Raw genomic sequence first — 24,862 nt, forward strand, 5'->3', positions numbered from 1 at the left:
TTTTCCTCTGCCCCTTCCTTTGTCATGCTTTCTCTCTCACACATAAATAAATAAAATCGTTAAAAAAAAAAAAAAAAAAGAATCCCAGGTCTGCCCTGGACAAATTATATAATTTCTCTAATCAATCAGCTCATCTATAAAATGGGTGTTTTAAGAATCAGATGAGATACTCCAAGCAAAGTGCTGTCCAGAGCACCTAGCACAAACATACCATTTAAAGACCTTTCTATTTTTAATCTTAGTAAATTGTTCTGTAATGATGAATCTTTGCTTCCTCAACCTGAGCCCCACCCAAAGAACCTTAGTTCTAAGCCACAAACAAGGAATGCAATTGTTTGCAAAGAATTAGAATTGGACCTCATCAGGCAGTGTTCTATTGTCCTTGGTCAGGAGGACTTAACCCCGTGATGTATCTAATCTCTCACTTCCCTGGAGGCCACTTAATTTAATAAGTAAAACTGTCGCAAGAGAAAGTAAAACTAGAAAATGAACGTTTGGATTTTCTGAGTAGCCAAATAGAGAAGTCCAAGGACTCATTTACTAATTGGAGTTTCACAATTCATTTGTTATCACTGACTCTGATCCACCAACCAGCTGGCTATGTTCTTTCTGAACTTGGAAGAAGGTATCTGAGTTCTTTTTTTTTTTTTTTTTTATTGGAGTTCAATTTGCCAACATATAGCATAACACCCAGTGCTCATCCCATCAAGTGCCCACCTCAGTGCCCGTCACCCAGTCACCCCCACCCCCCACCCACCTCCCCTTCTACTACCCCTTGTTCATTTCCCAGAGTTAGGAGTCTCTCATGTTCTGTCTCCCTCCCTGATACTTCCCACTCATTTTTCCTCCTTTCCCCTTTATTCCCTTTTCACTATTTTTTATATTCCCCAAATGAATGAGACCATATAATGTTTGTCCTTCTCTGATTGACTTATTTCACTCAGCATAATGCCCTCCAGTTCCATCCACGTCGAAGCATATCGTGGGTATTTGTCGTTTCTAATGGCTGAGGAATATTCCATTGTATACATGGTACCTGAGTTCTGGGCTTTAATTTTCTCAGCCTCAAAATGAAGAAAATCAGAACTGTCCCTGCTCTCACCTGAAAGCCCAGCAAATGGCACATACTAGGTGCTCAATAAATAATTTGCTGAATGAATAAATTAATAAGTGAATGAATAGCTGCTCTGCAGTCCAAATGAGTTATTAGGAGCAATCACACTTTGACAAATGAAATAATAATTTAAATTTACATAACAAGTTATTAAATAGCACATGATGAATACACCAACTGCTTAGGCTCAAGGCTGAAAGAGCTTCCCTGTACACCTCTCTCGCTTCCCAAACCTGCTGACTCTTCTAGAAACCTTTATAACAGCGCTGTGCATAAGGAAAAGCCCGGCAGCCATCTTTCTGAGCAGTTGCCTGTGTAATGCCAGCCCTTGGGGACCTAACTAAATATCAATAATTTCTCCAGGATGCCTGTCACCAGTTCCTTTTAGCATCAGATGAGGCCTGAGAGCTGGGAAGGCTCCTGGGTGCAGCATGAGCTCCTGGCTCCTGTCCTGGTCTGTCTGCTCTCTGTGTGACCCCAGCCTGCAGGCAGCCTCCAGAAGTGCCTCCCTCGCACGCGAGGCCCAGAGCTCACTCGGATTGGCTCCCAGGTCTCAGACCTCTCAGCTGAGAGGCAGTGACTGAGGTAAACCTTGGCACCACAAACCCCACAGCCATAAATTTCACTTACATCTAGTAAAACACAGGCATCCAATTAAACCCCTAATCCTATAAACTTGCCAGCAATCAAGCTCACGGTTAAAAATGAAGACGGACAGGTGCACTCAATCAATACCACGGAGGTTACAGCCTGCAGTTTGTAGGCTGTTCTACATTGAATCTTCTGCTGTTCTCGATGCTGTTTGTTTTCTGCCTGGGCAGAAATAACAAATGTTCTTGCTTACTCTTCCGTTACGTTGTCCTGTGCACTGGAGCATGGCTGAACCCTGAGGCCAACCAGATGTGGGACCCACAGAAGCAGGAAGAGCCCCTTCCTTGGAGTAGCCCCTCTCTCTGCACACTTCTCTCCATGGTCCTTCTCTGGCCAGACCACAGATTTAGACTCAGTGCCTTGAGGGTACCAGGGACCTGTACCTCAAGCGCTTCCTCTGACCTTTACATTGATTTCCTTGGCCCTCTGCCACCACCACTGGCTGTGCCCAACAGGACCAATTTATAATGTATTGGGTTGCTATGGTTCTCCAATTTACAGAGAATTTGGTTTCAAGATGAAAACATTGGAAGAGCATGAAAAAAAAAAGCTAATCAGTTAACACGTTAGCAGGCAGCAGGTCTCTGAAACTATAAGAGGAGAAGCTGGGTACAACTTCTAGCACTTTCCTCAAGATTCATCCAGGGTCTCATTGTGTGTCTTCCTTCTCCCTTTCCTCCCATGCTCTCCTTCTTTCCATTCTTCCTGTCACTCCTTTCTGCTTCTTCCATCAAAGCCTTCTTATCTTCCTACCCCACTCTGTTCACTTGACCAACACCTACTGTGGGCACAGCCCTGTCTTCACACCTCTTTTCTTCCTCTGGACCCTCACAGCATAAACTAACCTTACTTGATTGTTAAGTGTAAGAGAAATTATACTTTTTCCTTCACTGTACTCTGATTTTTCCCAGAACAGAGTGTCTATCTATGTCTCTCAACAGATTTCTTTGACTATGAATTAATATCTCCCAAAGCTCTCCTTGCCTGTTTTACTAGCTGAAATAAAGATTTATAATGGGAAATTTAAATGATCAGCGTGGAAAATACATCTAAGAAACACATATAGGAACTATCTTTTGTTAGAATCAAAGAAGACTGTGGTGACTAATGTCTTTTTTCTCTCTGCAAATTCCTACTGGAGTTTCTCCTTGGGCCTTCTATTAGCTTCTCTGATGTGGACGTCTCCAGTTGGCTCTCATACCAGGGACTGGCGTTTGCCAACTCTTGTTCATTATCCTGGGGGCGTGAGTTATTACAACATATAGAAGAAATGTTTCTGGCAGCATGCACATCTGATCCCTGCGAGTAACAACATCAGAGAAATAGGAAGGCTTTGGAAGAAATTCAGTCTTATTTCTCATGTAAACATCTATGATGTTTCTCTTGTCCAGAAATCATGCAACTCTTGAGCTGGGCAGAAAAGATGGACAGGTAACCTAAAGAGGATTGCTAAGAAAATCCAACCACATAGCAATATTCTTTCCTTAAAAAATCATACAGTTCACGTTCACAAAAACATGTATACTATTCTCATACAGACCTGATATTGCTGAACAAAGAGATTAACTCCATAAGCTTCATTGGTCAGATCCTAAGGCTGGAAGCAAACACAAGATCATTTACACTCTACCTCCAGCAAGAGTACAAGTCAACTAGAAGATAAGCCCCACCTGCTCCAAGTCAAGATAACTGATTTGGGGAAAAAAACAAACAAAAAAACAAAACAAACAAACAAACAAAAAACCTACAAAACAGGCTCTCAGTCATCAAAGGCATCCATAAATAACAACCAGAATTGACGGTCTGGGCACTTGATCTGGTGTTTAATTGTCAAGACAGGCCATGATTTGATTGCTGTCATTCCTATTTTGTAAGTGAAATGTCATAGCCAGAATGGGTCACATTTGGGTCATCTGACTCTGCAGTTTGAGTCTCCCCCCCGACCCCCGGTTCTGCCCCCTGCTGAGCTTGGGCTGTCTTGACACCCAAGATAACCAGTCCATTTGCCCTATGGCACCTTGGGCAAAGAAGACATTATCTGGCTGACTCAGCTCCAGAAGAGCAGCTGAGTGGTTCTTCCCCTCTCCTGCTTCTCCATACCTGGTGACAAGGATAAACCCCACAAAAAGAGTAGGCTTCAATGAGTGTGGATAATCTCCTTCAGACACTGGTGGATGGGATATATATATATATATATATATGGGGTTATTTTATAAATGGGGTTATTTTAATGACAAAATATATATATTCTGTCATTAAAATAACCCCATTTTTCTAAGCTGTTAATAGGATTATTCAAAATGTTTAAAGTAAAATCCTAAAGCCTGTTATTGGTTTGCCAAATAAACTAAGACTTTTTTTTTTTTTATCTTTCTCTAAATGTTGATTCTGAGTCAAGCAAATCAATGGGCAGTTTCTCAGCTGTGCCAGTCATTCACCATGTGAGGAGTTCCCAAGTAGGCTTCACCAACAACACTGAGTCTCTAACCATTGCCTTCTTCCTTGGGTCCTCCTCTCTGTCCCCCACCTCCCTTCTTTGCAGCACCCCAAAACACAGATTTGCTAAAAGCTATCTGGGCAAGCTTTCCCCAAGCAACCAAAATAAAGGAAGTCAGCTCGTTTCTTCCTCTTCCACTCAGCACTCAGGTACTCAGCTTGGAGGGTAAGAACTCGTAGTTGTCTGAAGGTCGTTTTGCAAGTGCTTTTAAGTCACCTCAAGCTAATATTTTTTTTTCCTGTCAATTTGATTTTTTAAAGATTTTATTTATTTAATCATGAGAGACAGAGAGAGAGGAAGAGACATGGTCAGAGGGAGAAATAGGTTCCCTGCAGGGAGCCCTATGTGGGACTTGATCCCAGGACTCCAGGATCATGTCCTGAGCCAAAGGCAGACACTCAACCACTGAGCAACCCAGGGGTCCCTGTCAGTTAGATTTTAAGGAATCTGAGGACAAAGGCAGATTTCCGTTCCTTTATTCTGAGTTCTTGCATCTCTCTTTCTGTCTCTCTCTTTCTGTCTTTGTCTTTGTCTTTGTCTTTGTCTTTGTCTCTTGTCTCTGTCTCTGCCTCTGTCTCTCTCTCTCTCTCTCTCTCTCTCTCTCTCGATGCTGCATCACCACCACACCTCCTGAAAATCTATTCATTGACATCGGCACAGTACCTGGTGCTGACTGATTAGGAGACAAGGACCAGGGTCAGAAGTCAGCCTTGGCAAAGAGAACTGCTTTTTGTCTGAGGCAGTGATCATAGGTCCAATTAAACAGTATAGAAAATCTTTCTGGAAAAGAACACTCAAGCAGATAAAGACTGAGGAGTCAGATGCATAAAGATAGAAAAGCAGAGCAGTCAAACACTTGCAAACATAGCTTTGCAAGATGTTTATAGAAGCTGTTTATGAAATGCAAAGCAGAACACCTGTCCAGATAGATGGACATGCAGATAGCTCCTGCATGTTTTTTTCTGTTTCATATCCTCTATTTACCTCTTTTTCCCAACCTTCATCCTCCCCCTCACTCACATACCCTACGCCATGGTGACTTAATATCACTGAGACTAGACATAAACATCACCTCTTTATAAAAGTCTTCCCTGGCCATGAGCAGCCCTGTCCACATCTTCTCCAGCCTTACTCCAGCTGCACAGCTGTCTCTCCTAAATCAGAGTCCCCAGGACACTTGGAGCTTAGCTTTACTTGCTCTTTTCCCAATGTAATTAGCTCATATTCATTTTTCAAATTTCTAATGCCAAGAACATAAGGAGAGGTCATTGAGTGCATACTCAGCGAACATTTAAGATGTGAAAGAATTAATAAATGACTGAATGAATCAGATTGGCAAGTCCTATGTCCCCTCAGCCAGGATTACCTCCACTTGTCATTCTTCCATATGTTTCCACCCTAAATACAAACTGCTGAACTGTAGGTCCCTCATCCTTCTACCTGGTGCATCTCAGATTCTGCAAATAATGGTAGGAAATTACAGTATAATAATATGGTGACATTTATTTTTAGAATATCATTTCCTCTTGTAACCTTACATTGTGCATATACGTGTACAAAACACCAGCACACTATAGTTGCGGTCTACCTAGGTGGGTGGCAAAGCCCTCCATGGACTGTATTTAGAGAGATAGGTCATTTGTCTGAGAGATGTGGGAAGAAGAGTTCATATTATAGCGAAAGAGACAATTAGTATAATAGGGTCATTAAATTGACAATGGAAGAAAGCACTGCTCTATAGTCCCCCAGAGCAATCAGGGTACCCTACAATGGGAGACTGGCAATGATAATAATTTAAAAAAAAAACTGAACATTCTCCGCCTCCCTTTTATAGTTCACCCTGGGTCTGGGTTTCAGTAGAACCTGTATCTGGGAAGGCTCTGAGTATGTCTGCTGCACACAGATACCTGTACTCTTGGAGCTAAGTGAAGAAGGTGGATGTGCGAAGGCGGGGAGGAGGCCATAAAAATGCTAAGAGGGGATATTGGAAAAATGGGCAATGGAAATTTGTAGACCAAAAAATATCTGGGGGCTTTGCAGGGGAGCTAGTGTTTTTCAAAAATAATTTTTCTGCAACAAAAATTTGATCAGGAATCTCATCTTTTGGGAAAATAAAAACCATCACACATAAAGTCTCTCATCCTCCAAACACCAAATCCACAAATCTGTTTCTTCTTCACATTCCCCCTTTTTCCCTTCTGTTACCAATGGGCGCTCTAGCCACTCATTTACTCAAGTAAAAGAGAAAAAAATCCTTGATTCTGCACATTCCATCATCCCCCTCAAGTGAGGCAGCAGCAAATTCTCAATATCTCTTAGATGTGTCCACTTGCCCCATCTCCACGGTCCTACCCCTAACAGGTCAGCACTTCTCTCCTACCAGGACCAGTGAAATAGCTTCTTCACCCAGGTTTCCATCTGGTTTCCATCCCAGGTCTGGTTTCCATCCCAGGTCTGTTTTCCATCCCAGGCTTCTAATCTATTCTCCACACAGAAGTGGAATAATCTTGTCCATTTCCAAATTGTATCATGTTCCTATTCTGCTCAGAACCCTCAGATGATGTCCTATCCTACTTAGAAAGTCCAAGCTTCTTACTGTGATCTTTTAAGTCCCATAGGATCTGACCTCCTTGTCCTTCTCTCTAGCTTCTGGCCATACTTTTCCCTGTTCACTAGCCAGTGGCCACAATGGACTTGCACAGGTCTTGGAAGACACCAGGCCCTTGTATTCATTCTACTGACAGCAGAAATACTATCCTCTGCTAGTCACTTTGCTAATCCTTACTCATCCTTAAGCCTTTTCTGAGCCCTCTAAAGTAGACCCCTACAGGGCACCTGATTGGCTTAGTTGGTTAAGTGTCTGCTTTCAGCTCAGGTCATGATCTCAGGGTCCTGGGATCGAGCCCCAAGTCGAGCTTTCTACTCAGTGTGGAGTCTACTTCTCCCCCTCTCTGTCCCTCTGTGCTCTCCCTCTCTCTCAAATAAATAAATAAAACCTTTAAGCAAAAAAAAAAAAAAAAAAAATATATATATATATATATATATATATATATATATATATACCCCTACCATAATTCTCCCCCTTATCATTGCCTTATTGTTTTTCATAGACTTTTACCTACAATGATTTAATTTATGTGTTTATTTACCTGGGTTCCTGGGTCACTTGGTAGCATGTAAGCTCCATGAGGGCAGGTATCCTATGGGATGGTTTTATTCACTGGGTTACCTCAGAATACATTATCATGTCTTGAGCATATATATCAGCTTTTGGTTAGCTGAGTGAACTCCAGCAATTCAGATGAATTTAGAAATAAACTAGGGAAGTGTTACAATTATTAAGAAATGCACTTTTATGACTTTCAGGACGTATAACGTATTCCTGAAGAGGCCTAATTTATTGGACGGATAAGACTCATTTGTAGCTGGCAGCATCTATTTGTACCCATCTGCATCCCAGTAATTAATGCCAAGTTCTTAGAAGCAGTCTGTTCCCTTAAGGAGGAAGAATTTGTGTTTAAATTTGATGGAAGTGGCCTGAATAACAGCAGAACTGGACTGTATCGTCTTAAATTGTTTTCTCGTTATTTCCTATATGAAGGTCTTTTGAAACCAATTGTAAGACACTTAATAGGGAGGATTTTTGCCCAGTATTTTCTCTCTTTATTAAAACCTAAAAACCACAAACTTTTCTCTCAGCTAATTATAAAAAAGAATATATCCTTCACACATGAGATAAAGGATGTGTGTGTGTGCCGTGTGCGCGTACACAGGTGCATGTATGTAGATGTGTGTGGGGGGGGGTGTGTAAGATCGTGTGGGCTCACTGTCACTGTCCCTATCATTGCAATGAATAATGTGTTAGAATCTCCTACTATCTTTCAATTCAGATGAAGAATATATTTCTGCTGTGCCTCCCTGTTATTTTGTTTCTATTCAGAATATAATTGGGGAGAAGTGGTTTAATTCCATATAAATACTGTAAAATAGGAGTTCTGTGAGGGCATGAGACAAGGTCTGCTTTGTTTGTCACTGACTCACCAGACAGCACAGAACACCGTGTCTGCTGTGTGGCAGATGCCCAATAATGACTGAATTGCAATAAAAATTCCTATAGGTTTCGATTATTTTCATAGGATATTTCCTCTGCCTATCTTCCTCCTGGCCCAGTGCTTCCCAGGGTTCATGGCAGGTACCTGCAAAATAAACACCTGCTGACTTTCCTTGACAGCTGAGCTTGTCAATGCCTTCGTATGGCTCCAATTCCTCCAGTTAAGCTCTTTTGGGGAAATAATACCTTCCCAGCAATTTCAGTGGCCACGTAGTTTATCTGTAGGCTGTTTGTAAAAATAGCCCAAACAAACTAGAGGCTCTGGGACCTAAAAGGATAGTCTATTTCTGCCCAGCTCACAGGGGTACCCCGTAGGTCTGAGCCTTGCAGCGTCCTCAGGGAAGCAAACTTGCCCATCTGTTCCCTCTGGCACTTCCAGAGTTAATGCTTCAAGCATTTATCCCTGTACCTTCTCTGTTCTCAGATAACTCAGAAATGGTTGGATTAAGAATGTCAAACTTGGCCTTTAGGTAATCCTCAGTGCAGAAGGCAGCAGAGTTAAATTTGAAGGGAAAATGGTTAAAAGATAAAGAAGTTCTGAGGCAGCATGAGGAGCCTGCACTCCTTATTTTAAGGAACACAGAGACATTTTCAAAACTCTTGTCATCAATTAGATGGTGTGGTATTTTCTGCATGTTCCCCACGGCCCGTCTGGTGTGGGCTGCAGGACAGCAAATGCAGGGGGGATCTCCCGCATGTGCCACCTCTCAGCTGGGGGACCCTCCCTGTGCTTTCAGCTCCGGAGGTGTGCTCAACAGCCTGGGCACAGACTCTGTCCCTGCCTCGTGCAAGGTGGGGGGGAACTTAGACAAGTTACTTAACCTCTCCCAACGTGTTTCTCCTCTGCCCAGTGGAGGTGTGAACCGTGTCTATTGTTGTACAGCACTGTTGGTACGCATTTACCCATAACAATACTGGCTACAGGGCACAGCACATAGTAACTACTTACTAAAGCCAACCCTCTTGCCATCATCTTCACCTTCATCCTCCTCCTCAATGGCACACATCCCTGGCCTCTCCCTTCCCCAGCACCACAGGGTGGCACATCGGGACCACCATCGTACCCAGAACAAATGTGAGGACACATTCCACAGCTCTTCCCTCCCCCACCCTGATTTAGGCTCTCTCCAGCTATGGCCCTAGCTCTGAGCCTGGCCACTTGGGTTCCAGAAGCTCTCCACCTCAGATTCCTCCTCCTCACCACTTCCTTTTTCTCTCTTCTTTTTTCTAACCATGCTACCAAATCAGTCCTTACTGCCATGGCCAGTATAGATCTCTCACTGCTCCCACTTAGCTCATGCCCATCACTACCTAGACTGTCCTCCCTCACATTTCTGTGTCCTCTATATAAATAGTTTAATGCCACCTTCTCCATGAAGCTTTCCTTGACTCTTAGCTCTGATGTCAAAATCTGATTTCTCTAACACTTTAGAGCCTATTTCTGTCTTTCAGGGACATGGTTAATCAGACATCACCTTATTCATAATTAATGTAGGATGCTATATTGGAGAGCAAACAATGGTTTGGTTTTGTTTGTGTGACTTTGGAGAGTTATTTAAACTCTCTGGGATTCAACAGAACACATATAAAATAGAAGTAATTATACACACTTTGGCTGATTGTATAGAAATGAAGTAATCTAAGGCAAGGCTTGTAGCACAGGGAAAGTTCATTTTAGGAATTTAAAAAAATGTATGTGCATTGTCCTATGTTTGTGTATATCTGGGACCCCTCCAAGGACAGAGCTTGATATTTCTTCATATGCTCCACATTGCCTAGAAATATGTCATTCCTGCTATATAATGATTAATGATTTTATAATGATTAATACCTATCTGTGGAATGAATGAATGAATGAATGAATGAATAAAATATATTTCTATCCACAAATCTTTTCCTGGCTCAATTAATGTGTTTTCCATCCAGCAATTCTGGTGCTCAGTGTGTGTGGGGGAGGGGTTGTGCACATGTGTGCACACGCACGCTTGTTTTGCAATTCCTCCAATAGCCCCATCTAGTCCCATCTCCATATGTAAAATTATTAGAACCATCTAGAGATCTTCATGTTGGCTTCCAATATCAAAGTTTCACAAAAACTGCAGTTCCACCATCAGAGAGCTTGTCCTCTGGGTTAAGCATTGGACTTACCCAGCAGTCTTTCAGGTAATACAAAGACTTTTGTCAAGATCTATACCCATCAGCTTGGGCTGCCATAATAAAATGCACAGACTGGGGTGATGAGACAAGAGAAATTTACTTTCTTACTTTTCTAGAGGCTGGAAAGTCCCAGATCAAGGTGCTGGTGGGGTTGATGTTTGGTGGAGTCCTCTCCTTAGCGGCAATCACCTACCTTCTCACTGGGCCTTCACATGGCCTTTCCTTGGTGCATGCATTCTGTATTCCTCATCTTATAAGGCCCCCAACCTATCAGATGAGGACCCCATTTTTATAACTTCATCTAACCTTGCTTACCTCCCAAAGTATAATCACATTGCGAGTTAAGGGGTCAACATGTGAGTTTGTTGGTGGTGGTTGGAGGAACCATTCAGGCTGTAGAAAGATCATTCACATCTTAATGTAAATTCCATTTTCAGGTACTTTCTCCTTCCTAAGGCAGCAGTCTAAGTGGGGAGTACACCTCTAAGAGTGGAAATGACAAGTGGGGTACTGCAGGCAAACGTTATCAGGGCCTCCCAAGCACACATTCCTTGTTGCAGAAGTATTGTCCTTATCCCAATATAAATTTGCCAAAGGGGCTCATAACCCCACCTCCCAAATCTTCAGAGCTATGGAAGGAAGATATGTGTGGACCGTTAATGTTTATCTGTATGACTCCACCACTGCCATTAAGTCCTGGCCTTCCAGTAGCTGCTGGAGACTGGGGTCACTTCTTCATAGCAAAGGGACAGTGTAATTAGCCTCAGGTAGCCAGCCCTATCCACAATGGGACATTGCAAAGAACAAAGCCATAAGGCCTACCCTCTGCTCGAAACACAGAGAAAAGGATGTTCAAGAGGCAAGAAAACAAAAATTGAGTTGTTGAAACTCAGCGTGAACCAACTTTCATAAATTGCTGCTGGCCCCAAGGGGTTCTGCAATTGTTGGTGTTCTGTATCGTTACTTACTCTCTAGTTGCTCTTAAACCAAAATCTTCCCCTTACCTTTAGATGTCTGGTGTGTGTGTGGTCATGATTTTTGGAGAGTACAAACCAGTTGTCTTGTAAAATCCCCCTTCCATTAGTCTCCTGTTGTGAAACAAATTACCATAAATTTAGCAGCTTGAAACAACACACCTTTGCTATTTCCCAGTTTCTGTGGGTCAGAAGCCTGCACCTGAGTCACACAGGTCTTCTGCTCAGAGTCTCATCAGACTGAACTCAAAGTGCTGGGAGCTGTGATCTCATCTGACATTTGGGGTTCCCTTCCAAGCTCACTGGTGTTAGAAGAGTTCGGTTTGTTGCAGTCGTAGGTCTGAGACCCTCCATTACCCAAGGCCACCACCTCCCAGTTGACCCGCTCCACAACACAGCAGCTTCCTTCTTCAAGGCTGAAAGGAGAATGTGTGCTGCTGCTTCTTTCAGAGGGGAAAGGGTCGAGCCCTGGTTTAAGGCCATCCTACTAATGAAGTCAATTCCACCTGGGTAATCTCCTTCCAACTAACAGTCTGAAAGTCAACTGATTGGGGACTTTAATTACATTGGCAAGATCCTTTCACCTTTGCCAGGTACATACCATAATCAAGAGACTGTGAATCCTGTCATCCACAGTGGGGGTGACACAGGACATGCACAACCAAAGGCAGGAGTCTGGGGGTCCATCTTAGAAATCTATCACATGCTCCATTCTGGACTTGCAAGATATGTTTATTTGCTCATTGTTAAATTCAGGTTATGGACTTTTGGAAAGGACACTGATAAGGTGGCTCAAACAGGTTTCCCTGTCTCCAATATGTCTGGTTCTCCCTTGATCCCTTTCCACCCTGACACACGCTCTACTTACCCCATCAGAGGTTTCAAGAGTTCCACCTCTTATCCTAAAACATGGTGGAAGAGGAAAAGTGTCCATGTTTGTGTAAAGGCTCTGATCCTGTCGGGATATTAGCTGACTTGAATGAATATCTTCCCAGGATGTCCCCATAAGAGCAAGTATCAGGGACTAGCTGAGAGCACAGATCCTGCAATAAGACTGCCTGAATTCAGCACTTAACAACCAGTGACTAAGTTTTCCATTTTTCTATCTATATATAATATAGATATTAATATCTCTACATTGAGCCCACCCTAATGTTATTGGGCCCAGAACAAGAGTACAAATGTCAGCCTATATCCAAAGTAAAAGTTAAGCAAACGAATTAAACACGTCTCCTACCATGACAGACACGTTTATAATCACCTGGAAGGAAGCACAAAGTTTGAGTTTAGAATTCTTGTTGGTGTAGGAGATAACACACCCCAGGGTCACCCTCCTCTCTCCACATCTGACTCTTACAGACATTCCAAGTCCCATGCAAGTAAATTTGCTAGTGGTTCAGCTCACACAAAACACTCTGTGTGTCCGTAGGCCATACAGTTGGCTTGGAGACGTGGGTTCATATTATGAACAGAGTCTGCATCAAAGACAGACCCAGGTAGGAGGCCTGCTCATAACCTCAATTCGATCCAGGGACATTAGAGAAGGAAACTGCTTTGTCCCAGGTGTCTGGTGGGTATGTCCTTTAGCCCCCATGGAGCTACTTCTTAACCTCTGGGAAGGCACACATCTGGAGAAGAGCCAAAATAGACCCACTTAAAAAAGGTCCAGGTAGAGACCATTCTTTTCTGAGTCTGAGGGCAAAACTGGCCTGTCTCATGAGGTTGGATGAGAAAAATAAGAGACCACATGCACTGACCACTTAGGACAGTGTCGGTTGTGACGTAAGATTTTAATACGAGTTACCTCTTATTATTTTCAGATTCTCTATGGATCAAGAGGTAGATAAAGAGCTGGGCATATTCTTGCTCCTGCATTTTCTAGCACCTTCTCAAATGTGAAGGCAAACACAGAAGGAAAGTGACAGGCAAGTTGTATTCTCAAATCAATTTCTGCAGCCAGGGATGATGTTGTGTTCTAAGCCATGCAAGTCAAATTAAAATCCCTACATATTCCCCTACCTCAAATAGAGCCTGCCCGATCAAACCACTGCTCACAGACAGGGACAAAACACACATCTCACCGTGTTTGACATCCCAGAATCCTTTTTCATTTGGCTCATATTCACTCGCTGTCTCTCTGAACCCCTCATTCTGTTTGTGAGTTATAGTTAATTACAGAATAAATCAAGAATACATGCTAATCTGGAGGATCTTGTCTTTGAAATGCTACTTTGTGCCTTCCCAGTTTGTAGAGAGCTGTGTTGGGAAGGCAAATGCATCCCCGGCTGGCAGACTTTGTCTTCCTTAGAATTTAGGTGTGATCTATATTCAAATGACAGTTTAATGAGCCTTTTCCTATTTCCAGAAACCTTATCACATCATTAAAGAGTAGAAATGAATAATACATCTAGCAGTTGGATTAAGCTGAACTTGAGACCTGATGCATCTTCAAAGAGGGAAAGAAACTGGAGCAGAGGCAAAATTGAGGAGTGCTGAGCTGAAAAGAAGGGGTTAAAAGAAGGGTCAGGAGGGGATATTTTTATTCTGATATACCAACATAGGTAAATGTCACCAGCATTTTTTTCAAAGTCTTGATGTGGCACTCCTGTTTCTCTGAGCATGGCCTGGAAGAGAATTTGGGGAAATCATCTGCCACCAGCCATCGTGGCTTTGGATGAAGAGTTTACCTGCCATGACTTCATGGTGAGCAAGATGCAAGCACCTGCATTAATGCCCACACCATTCACAACTTCTTGGGGAGTAGGGGAGCTCATGGTAATTAGAAGTCTGAGCCCTGGGGTCAGAATTACAGCTCTGTCTCCTAGGAGCTGCATGTCCTAGGGTTGAGCAGCTTGGCCTCTTTAACCTCCATGTTTTTTCATCTATAAAATGAGAGATAAGAAGTATACCTGCTTTGATGGGTATGGAGAGGACCTAGTGAGTAGCCCTCGATCAAATTCTCAGCCTGGTACTTGGTATACAGTAAGGGCACAATACCTGTAGCAATTCTTTTTCATTTCTTGGCATCTTGGTACATGCAATTTCCTCTACTAGGAATGGCCTTCACCCAAGTCTGCTCTGTAGCCTCAATTTCCCAGCCCTTTCTCCTTCTGAAAACTTCTATTCATCTTTCAAAACCCAGGTGAAATGTTCTCCACCATCTTCCTCCCGGATGCCCTTAGGCAGATCAAGTGTTTACTTTTCCAGACTTCCCTAATTCCCTCAACAGGCTTTTGTGATCAAAACCCCGCTTTGCTGAGAGACTGTGTTTTGCAGTGAGTCCTTGAATGTCGGTTGAATGAGTCTACATTCCCTTTTCTCTCCTTTCCAATGTTTAGAAATAGAGGTGATGGCACATTTCCATGTGGCCTCAGGGCTTTCTGTCCAATGCTGACAGATGCACATGTTGTTGATAAGGGCTCTTTATTGGTCTGGAGAAAAGCCCTTTGATAGATGCTGCCAAGGCGGCATAAATTCTAACCCAACCACACCCATACAGAGTGTTGGTATGAAAACGGTAAGTTAGGTCCACCCCCATTCTACTGCCCTGGACAAAGGGTTCTGGAAATATTGGAAACCTAGAAGGCATCACTGACTCCTCCTTTTCTCTTGCACACCACATTCTGGATATGGCAAGGATCATCTCTAGGCTCCACGCAGGATTATCTCATTCACCCCCTCTGTATCCCTCTTACCACATCCCCGAGCTCATATACTCAGGATCTCCCTTCAAGGTCCAGAGTCTGTTCCCACCTGGCCCCTGTCCATCTTCCTGAGGAATAAATCTAATAATATTATCTTTTTTTTTTTAAAGGCATTTTTCCTGACAAAAGGAGCCCAAGTTCTAAGCTAAGAGTGAGAACCCTCTGTACTCTGATCCCAGCTTTCTTTTAGATTTGCTTCCTACAGCTTTCTTTTGTGAGTGTTGTCTTGAAGCTAAACCTCTGTGCCATTGTATTCCTACAGCCAGTGATCTTTTAAATGTGAAAATCAAGTCCTGCTACTCCTCTGTTTATATCAGTTTTTGTATAACCATATTGGAAAATGATCTGAAAGTCCTGGGGAAACTGATCATGTGTACATGCTATGACCTAGCACTTCTCTCCCAATATATACGTACCCAAGATGAATCCATGTGCAAACTCAACTAAAAGAAGTGTACAAAGATGTTCAGAGGGGCATTATTTGTAACACCATCAAAGTGAAGTATATCTAAATGCCCTTAGTAGTATAATGGATAAGTTATATTCACATAATGAAATCAATGATAAGGAATTTCTAGAGCTGGAGGAACTGTGTGGCTCAGTCAGTTAAGGTGTCTGACTCTCAATTTAGGCCCAAGCCATGATCTCAGGGCCCTGAGATCAAGTCCCACATCAGGCTCTGTGCTCAGCAGGGAGGCTGCTTGAGGATTCTCTCTTTCTCCTCCCTTTCTGCTCTTCCCTCCTCTCTCTCTCGATAGATAGATAGATGATAGATATAGATAGATAGATAGATAGATAGATAGATAGATAGATAGATAGATGATAGATAGATAGATGATAGATAGAAATGTTCTAAAGTTATATGCAGCAATATAAATGAATCTCACAAATATAATTTTGAGGAGAAGAGGCCGAACATAAATAATATGAACTGTATGATTCCTTTCATGCGAAGTAGAAAAACAGGTTCAACTGTTAAAAGCCAGGGCAGTATTTCTCTTGGGGAAGTCGTGACTGCAAGGGATTGTGATGAGTTAACCAATGCCTCCCAGAAAGATACATCTGGCTCCTTTCCCCTAATACTTGTACATGTGAGCTTCTTTGGAAATAGAGTTCCTGGAATTGTAATTAGTTAAAGATCTCAAGATGAGATCATGTTGGATTAGGGTGGCTCTAAAAGTCTAATGGATGGTGTCCTCAGAGGAGAAAGGAGAGGGAGATGTGGGACACACACAGAAGGGAGGGCCATGCGAAGGCAGAGACAGAGGTTGGAGCAGTGCTTCTACATGCCAAGTAGGGCAAAGGTTTGTTGGTAGACCCCAGAAGCCAGAAGGAAAGCATGGAGCGGATGATCCCTCAAAGCCTCCAGAAGAAGCTAACCATGCCAACACCTTAACTTCAGATTTCTGAAGTCTGGAACTGTAAGGGAACACATTTCTGTTGTTTTAAGCCACTTAGGTTTTGGCAATTTGTTATACCAACCCTGAGAACCCCAAGTAGGGCAAGCATTACACGGGTTACTGGGATGCAGCTAGAATTCTGTTCCTTGTTCTTTGTTCAGTTTATGAAAATCCATTGATCTGTACACTTTATCAGTGTGCACTTTTCAATATGTATATTATACTTCAAAAAGTTAAAAGTATATATAATTACTTTTTATTACACTTCAAAAGAACCCTTCATACCACACAGTATAGCAGTCCGCATAAGACAGGTTGCTGTCCAGGAACAAATACTCCCAATGGACTCACAACCTGGAAGGTCTGTATCTCACCCATGCAGCATGTCTTCTAGGAATCAGCTGTGTCACATCATCTTCATGAACCAGATCAAATTTTAACTCCTTCCTGAGGCTTGTGAAGAATGTTCCAGGCAGACACGTAATACAACATAAGCCTTTCTCCAATTGCATTACTTTTATTTTGGCTACTTGCTTGCACATTTATTTCTGGCACTAGTATGAACACCCAGATTGTAGGCATATCATCTTTATAGAGTATAATGATTGGGAGCACATTTTTAATATCAGACTTGATGTCAGACAGATTTGAATTCCATCTCTAGTGATCCTCCACTTAGCTTTAGCTCCCACCTATAAAATAAGGGTAGTACTACTACTGAGCACTGAGGTAGTACTACTACTGTGAGGATTAACGACACATATAAAATTATTAAAATAATCCAAGACATAAAGAAACCACCCAGTAAACATTACATAGGTACTTCATGTTATTTCATACCTACTACAAGTCAGGCTCTGATGTAGGGTTCTAGAATTAGTGGTAAACAGGGGAAAATCCTGGGCCTTAGTGCACTAGGCTGCTATTGTTATTATTAGAACTGTTATTTGTATGTCTGCTAGCTAGCACAGTGCTCAACACATAGTAGGTCCACGATAAATATGGCTGAAAAATAATTCTCAGTCTCTTACTCCAAAATGCCAAGCTTACTCCTAACTTCTTGCCTTTATAGATATTTCCTTAATATTTTTTCCTCTCTTGATTCTTGTTCTCATTTTTTCATGAGTCATTCCTCTAAAAAAATTAGCTTTTTGGGTGACTGTTTGAGCCTAATCATGTTAGTATCGCATACATAATAATCCATGTTAACAGATGCCCTATTTATGGGGAAACGTAAAGCCATGATGTGGGGAAATTATTTATCTCATGTTTTTGTTGAAGAAGCAAAACACACAGTAAATTAAGTCTAGTCTTCTTGAAATTCTGCATTGTTAAAAAAAAATTGTGATAGAAACTGGGGAGCACACTTCGTAGAATGTGGCATTAATTATTTAGTCATTCTGAATAGGTTTCAATTGCATTACATGGAAAAATGCAAGAGCCCTCCAGTGGCCAAATAATCCCTCTCAAATCCCAAGGGTTATTTGCTGCAGACGGCATCTCCAACTGAATGAAATGCCTGTTCTATCTTCTGTAAGGGAAGAAGGAGGGCAAGACCTATTAAAGTCCCGTTTTCCCATTTTAAAAAGAACTCTTGTCTGATTCCAAACACTCTGGCAAGTTTGAAGCAAATTGTTTTATCTCTTAAAGCAGAGATAATACCCTTTTTCTGATAGCTAACCACTGCAATCAAATAACACTTTTTTTCTTAATTGAGCATCTACTGTAGGTCCAGCACTGGACTTTGTGGAAGGAGATGGCCTACAGTGGGAGAGTGGAAGGTGAAGGAGAACACCCAGATTCTACCCCCAAGGGGCCTGTGGTTGGCTGAGGAGACAAGACCAAATACTTTGGACAATAAAATAATCACATCTGATGCTAAACTTGGTCTTTCTTGTCAGAAACTATGTTTGACCCTCTCTTCAGGGCAGGGAAAAGAAACTAACTGGATCACTTTCACAAATCAATAGGGGCATCTGGGTGGCACAGTCAGGTATGCATCTGACTCTTGATTTGAGTTCAGGTCATGATCTGAAGGTTGAGAGATTAAGCCCTGCATCAGGCTCCATGCTCAACGCAGCACTGGCTTGAGATTCTTTCTCTTCTCTGCCCCTCCCACTCATCTCTCTCTCTCTCTCTCTCTCTCAAATAAATAAATAAATCTTAAAAAAAGGAATAAATTTACTTGCAATTTACTGATGGTAAGCACTTTGCTAAGTATTGGAATGGCCAGAATCAATATAGATGTGGTCCCTTGCTTTCTTGACCCTTAGAGTCTGTTGGGGGAGAATAACAATGAATAAGCAATCGCAAGGAGCTGTGCCAAATACTGAGATAGATAAAGTACAGGAGCAATGAGGGAACAGGGAGGAAGCATTGAGCCAAAACTGAAGAGGGTGGTCAGGGAAGGCTTCCTAGAGGTTGTGACTTTTAGGCCAGTGCCTGAAATGAAGAGACATTTATTAGCCAAGTGATGAGGTAAGGGTTAGAATGTTCGAGTAAGAGAGAACAGAGGATGTGAAGAGCTGATGGTGGAGAGGATGAAGGGTGGTTGAGAAGCTGAAAGATGTTCTGTGTGGTTGGAGCAGAAGAGAAAGACATGGGAAGAGCAGAGGCAGGGACCATGTCACAGGAATGGCAAATGAGGCCAAGTCCCACTGACCATCAAGATTCCAGTCAAGGCTCCCAATGAGCACATTCTTTGGGAATCTCCTGTCTGATCCCCATGTGTCTAATCAGAGTTTATTTTTATTTCCAATTCCCTGAAATATACCTTTTTATTCTCCACCCTGGCTTATCTTCCAAATCAACCTCACCTCACCCCACCCCTGCTCACATCAACCCCTTGATGTCAACCTGTTTCTGGGTCCTGGTCTTCCCTTTTACTTCCAAGAAAATTCAATCATTTTGAATAGTACTGACCATTTTTCAGTACTATTTCCAAAACCATTCTCCTCCCACCCCTGTTTCTTGGCCCTCAATCCACACCGTGGTTTATTTAGCTCCTCTGCTGGATCCACTCAGAGTTCCTGGAAGGAGTCAGCAGTGAGGCCTAGGATAGCCAGGGTGATGCTGGAGCACCTGGGAAGCTAGCAGGTGTTTAAGGCAGGCACCCTGCTGCTTTCCCTCTTACCTGCGTGAATCACCAAACCGAGAAGGTGGGAAGGAGTGGTCCAACATCAAAGTCAAGACAAGAGAAAATCAGGGTGGTTTGGATAGGCAGATCTGTCCTGAGCCTGACTTTGTCGTGAATTGATGTCCCTACCTAACATCACTGTGCATAAGCCCTTCCAAATGGATTCACCCACAGGACCACAAGAGAGGGCCCTACCCTCTTCTGCATCTGCCCCAGTTACACGGGAAACCAGCCCCAGCACCCCGGCAGACCTCATCCCAGTTGCCATTAAGCCTTCCCATGCTTCACTGCCATCCTGAAAATGACCTGGCCTTCACGATGGGAAAGGAATGATTCTCAAAGGGAAGTAAACACACTTTCTTTTTTCATCACAGAAAACACTTTGCAGGGGTGATAAGAAAGGTTAGACCTTTGAGTTCCGTTAGCCTGAAGGGTCAGGATGACAGAACCACTCCTTCATACTTGTGCAGAAAGTAATTTGGGCCCAACAGCTTTCTGCTCAGTAGAGAGCAGACCCAGCAATTTCCATCAGCCGGGACTGCACGCAACCTGCTGCCAGATGACTTACTCTGGTTGTCACCGATCCCACTGAGGCGGATTCCCAAGGGATGACACATGTGGATTTTGAAAACTGAGGAGAATTTTTAAACCATAAGCAACATCCCCAGAATTTCGGCCTCAACATGCAGGTGCATGCTTTTGCCATTGGAGGAAGTTAAATGCAAATCCTGTATTTGCAAATCTGGTCTCTTTCAGGACGGGTTTTCAACCTCAGGGCCCTTTCAATCCTTGGTAACAAGACTGAGAAGGGTAAAGGGAATATAGATTTTGATCCTACAATTCCAGACTTTTGCTGCCTTGTCTGAGGATGTAGTGCAAATTCCATCACCCTCCTGTGGTGCCCACCTTCTCCCTCCTAAGTTTTTTCTCTTCCTCCTCCTCTTCGTCCTTCTTCTGTTTTATTAGGGCAAGAACACTTAATTTGAGATCTCCATCTTAACACATTCTTAAGTGCATGATTCAGTTTTGTGAACCATAGGCTCGGTGTTGTACAGCAATCTCTACAATGTATCCATATTTCTTAACTGGAACTTTACACCTACTGAACAGCAACCCCTCATTTCCACACTCTCAGCCCCCGACAGTCGCCATCCTACTTTGTTTCTTGAATTTGAAGAAATTTCCAAGACTCAGTAGCGAAAAAAAAAAACAAAAAACAATCAAACAAAAACACAATAACAACAAAGAAAAACCAAAAGACACAATTTAAAAATGGGATAATTGAGCAGATATTTCTCCAAAAATGACATGCAACTGGCCAACAAATGCATGAAAAGATGCTCAGCATCACTAATCATGGGGGAGATGAAGATCTTGCCCCTGAGTTTCAGAGTCATCTAGAAGCCAAAGGAGGAGGAAGAGAAAAACATACTAGGGTATCTCAGGGACCAATGATGCCATAAAAGCATGCGTGTGCACACGTATAAGCACACACATGCACATGTCAGGGTGGGGGGTGGTTAGGGGAGGGAGATAGTGGGAGATAGTGGGATTTTGGTGTGGGCCTGGGCCAAGGGCTCCAAGAGATTGGGTATGTGTGGCCTGGGAGTAAATGCTTTTAGCCTACAAGTCAAGAGTTTTGAGTCCTGCCTCGGACACTCACAGGCCACAAGAGCTCAGCCAAAATCTGAGCTGTCTCTTATTCAAAACTTCTTTACCTGTAAGAAGGGAAATAGTAATTTGTGCGGTTTCACAAATATAGTAGGGACGTCAGAAAACTCAGAGGGCAATAGGGCCCATTATATAAAACAACAGTATAAAAGTTAAACCACCATGGCATAATATAATAGGAAACCCAGGAGTGGGGCAAATTAGGAAGTGCATTCCCCAACTAAAGCATTTTAAATTCAATTTAAAACAAGTTGATCAATGTACATCTTGTAGCTAAATATGGCTCACTGCCCCCCAGCTTTGATTCCATGGGAAAATGGCCCTGAAAATGAGGCTGTGGTCATTTTGTTATTATTCTTTCCTCCGGGCATTGCAGACTCATCTGAAGATACCTGGCCTTAGCCAGAGCCTGCTCAGAAACCTGCCTGCTTGTGTCTCCAAGAGAGCTAGAGGCCCTCCCTCATGGAAGAACTGATGATTCATGGCTGGAAACAATCTCTATTTCCAGATGCTTCTATAGTCTCCTTTTGCTGTAATGCCCCTTCTGCCTCCCTCCTCCCTCTCACTTCTGCTGCCAGCCCAAATCCAGGGATGGACAGGAGGGCTGGCAAGGCGGCTTGGCTGACATAGCAATAGCTGTGAGCCAAGTGTCTGCTCTGTCCCCTTTGGTCTCCTCCCACCTGCGCTCCTGGCCACATGGTACGATTAGGTTTTCAGGAGAGAAGCTTGCCCCTCCTAAGTCCTAGTTATTCAGAAGCAGGACTGGGGTCTTGGAACAGCAGACTGATGACCTGTGGGCCAGATCAGGAGCAAATTAGGTGAGATTTCTCCCAACTCTGTGGGGAAGCTTTTATCCTAGAGGTTATAAGCTGAAAATAGCCATTGGCTCAGGCTGATTCTCCCTACAGCCAAGGGCTCCCTCTCACCCTGATTTGTTCTCTAGTGTTAGGACTGTAGGTAAGAGAGAGAGAGAGAGAGAGAGATCGACTAAAGGGGATGTTTTAGGTTTCACCCTGTGATATCAATCCCAGCATTGTTCTGCATGGTTTGGGAGAGAGACAAGCATCTTGTACCTGGTCTCTGCTTGCTATTTCTCCCAGAAGCACTAAGGGCAACAAGATGGGCCTGGCTGAAATGGATGGGTTTTGTTTGTTTGTTTGTTTTCATATCAATTTGGTGGCCCCACATCCTCTACACACACATCTCATCCAGGGTATTTCCCAGGTGAGATTAGGGAAAAGAATAGGATGAGTCCTTCTTCTGCTCTGGGGATTTCCTCCAGACTGCCAACAGAAACCCACTCTATCCCCTCCCTCCCTGGGGTCAGACTTCATTCCTTTCCATGACTGCCCTTATCAATCCTCGGGGTGCTTCAGAGCTGGATTCCCTGTGAGTTCTCACTATTGTCACATTGGGTTTCCTCAAATCCCCCTCTGGAGGCTATGCAAAGTGCACATGCATCCCACCTTCCTACAGAAAGTCTCATTCAGTAGTTGCAGGTACATGCTTTTCAAAATGTGCTCTGGTGGCTAGAACAGGAGCTCCTGGCTAAGAACCACTGCTTCAGTGAATGGAGAAGAAGCCAAGTAAGGCCGGGGGCCTCTCACTTCATGAGCTCTGGGAGATAGGGGAACTATGTCTTCTAGACCCACTGTGGTCAGTAGAACCTTGTGCAGTATGCTTTCAAGAGACTGCTCTTTGCATAGCAACTGTCCAACAGATGTGAAACCCAAATCACCAAATGTGCCTTCCAAATCCCCATTTCCCATGGAAATCATGAGTCTGGGGAGAGGAAGGCAAGAGCGCCTGGACCAGGATGCCTGAGTCTCCAGCTCGGTCCCATCACCACCTGCTCTGATGACCTTGAGCCAGCCAAGCAGGTGAATCCTTTCCTAAAATTGCCTTCTTCACCAATAATGAGATGGAGTCAGAACACATGCTCACTAAGTCCCCTACAAATATGGGGATACTATATGATTAGACAATTATGTAATGCACCATTAAGGAATTCAGAAACTTTTTTCCTTTGGAATATCAGCCCTTGGTTTCGTGGTCTAAGAGATAAAAATTAAGAATCCTAAGAATTGAAGGAAGCCCTGAGAATTTTAACTACCATCAGATTCCTATACAGCCTTAGCTAATTATCTTCCCTCCGTGCAGCTCCCATGTCACGTCAATATTGAGGGAAACAGGAAGTGTCGACAGAGAGCCCAAGTCCCTAGAGTTAGTCCTGAGGCCTGCGGTTGGGAAGCCTATGCTCTGACATTTTCAATAAGGCCAGTCCCAAACCTGAGGACACCAGCTCTGGGATAAACAAAACCTGTTGCTGAAATTCCTGGCCCAGTAAGGTTCTTTTTCCTCTGGAAGATTTTGAAAAAAGAAAAGAAAGAAAGAAAGAAAGAAAGAAAGAAAGAAAGAAAGAAAGAAAGAAAGAAAGAAAGAAAGAAAGAAAGAAAGAAAGAAAGAAAGAAAAGAAAGAGAGAGAAAGAGAGAGAGAAAGAAAGAAAAAGAAAAGAAAAGAAAAAAATCAGGGAGGGGGAGATGGGGAGAAATAGCTTTATTTGAAGTAGAATCATGAATCTAAAGAGAATGTTTTCAAAGATTTCTACGATGCATGAGCAGCTCCTTAAAGTAATAGCAAACAGTTTAGATCCATTATTTAGTTTCCGTGGAAAATAAACAACAGGGTCGAGTAGAATAGTAATAGTGGATTTAGCCCTCCATCCCCATTCATCTTCTGTGCCCATGCATTTTTAAGACAGGAAAGCATTTTCCCAATTATAGCTGGAGCAGGAAGGAGGGGAGCGAGGGGAACTGGCTCGCTGGATGCCTTGCTTGTGTACTCAGGGTCCGAGGTCAGAATGGATGTGATGTCCAGTGGGGGGAAGCCTAGCTGAGCCTTGTCTTTTGTCTTCAGGGTCAAGTGGATACTTGGTCCACTCCAGGCAAGACCAGTGCCTGCCCAGGAAGGAAGCTCTAGAGGTTCACAAGCCCACTTGGGCTGTGTTGCAGCAGAGATGTTGAGATTCAAAGTGCCTCCACCCCCAGGCTTTGCGTTTCGGGCCACCCGGGTGCCTCTCCCCTCCATCCACTCCCCCCCTGGGGTCCCACGTCATTCCTTTCTGTGACCATCTTTATGAATCTTCAGGATGCTTCAAAGGGGACCCAACCTGCCTAATCAGAAGTTCTGCTACATGGCCCCACGGCCCAGCACAGAGGTCTCACTCTACCCTGTTCCACCTTCTGCACTTGAAATCGGTCCAGCGGCCTCCTGGAAAACAGAGTGGGGAGAAAGAAGCAGCTCGGGGTGTTTTCATTCTCCGGGACAGATGCTGGGGCCCGGAAATGTGGGCTCTCACTGTCTGACCACACGTCCTCACTTAAGACATGACTTCACCAACCCAAAATAGCAGTAGCCAAGAAACAAAACACATTGGGGTCGTGAGG

The 24,862-nt window shown here is 43.3% G+C and overlaps 1 long non-coding RNA gene across 9 annotated transcripts in view; it reads right to left on the reverse strand.

The window, feature by feature from the left end:
• The window catches only part of LOC102153283, a 93,658-nt gene that overhangs the window by 22,831 nt on the left and 45,965 nt on the right, over positions 1–24,862 (reverse strand). For 8 of the 9 annotated variants that reach the window (XR_005359064.1, XR_005359062.1, XR_005359061.1 and 5 more), the window contains 2 exons: positions 11,535–11,618; positions 3,306–3,362 (listed from right to left, as the gene is read on the reverse strand). This is a non-coding gene — a long non-coding RNA (uncharacterized LOC102153283). The remainder of the gene's footprint in view (positions 1–3,305; positions 3,363–11,534; positions 11,619–24,862) is intronic. The other variant, XR_005359065.1, reaches the window with a different exon arrangement.

The sequence above is a fragment of the Canis lupus genome, chromosome 5 (genome assembly GCF_011100685.1).
Source record: "Canis lupus familiaris isolate Mischka breed German Shepherd chromosome 5, alternate assembly UU_Cfam_GSD_1.0, whole genome shotgun sequence".
NCBI lineage: Eukaryota > Metazoa > Chordata > Mammalia > Carnivora > Canidae > Canis > Canis lupus.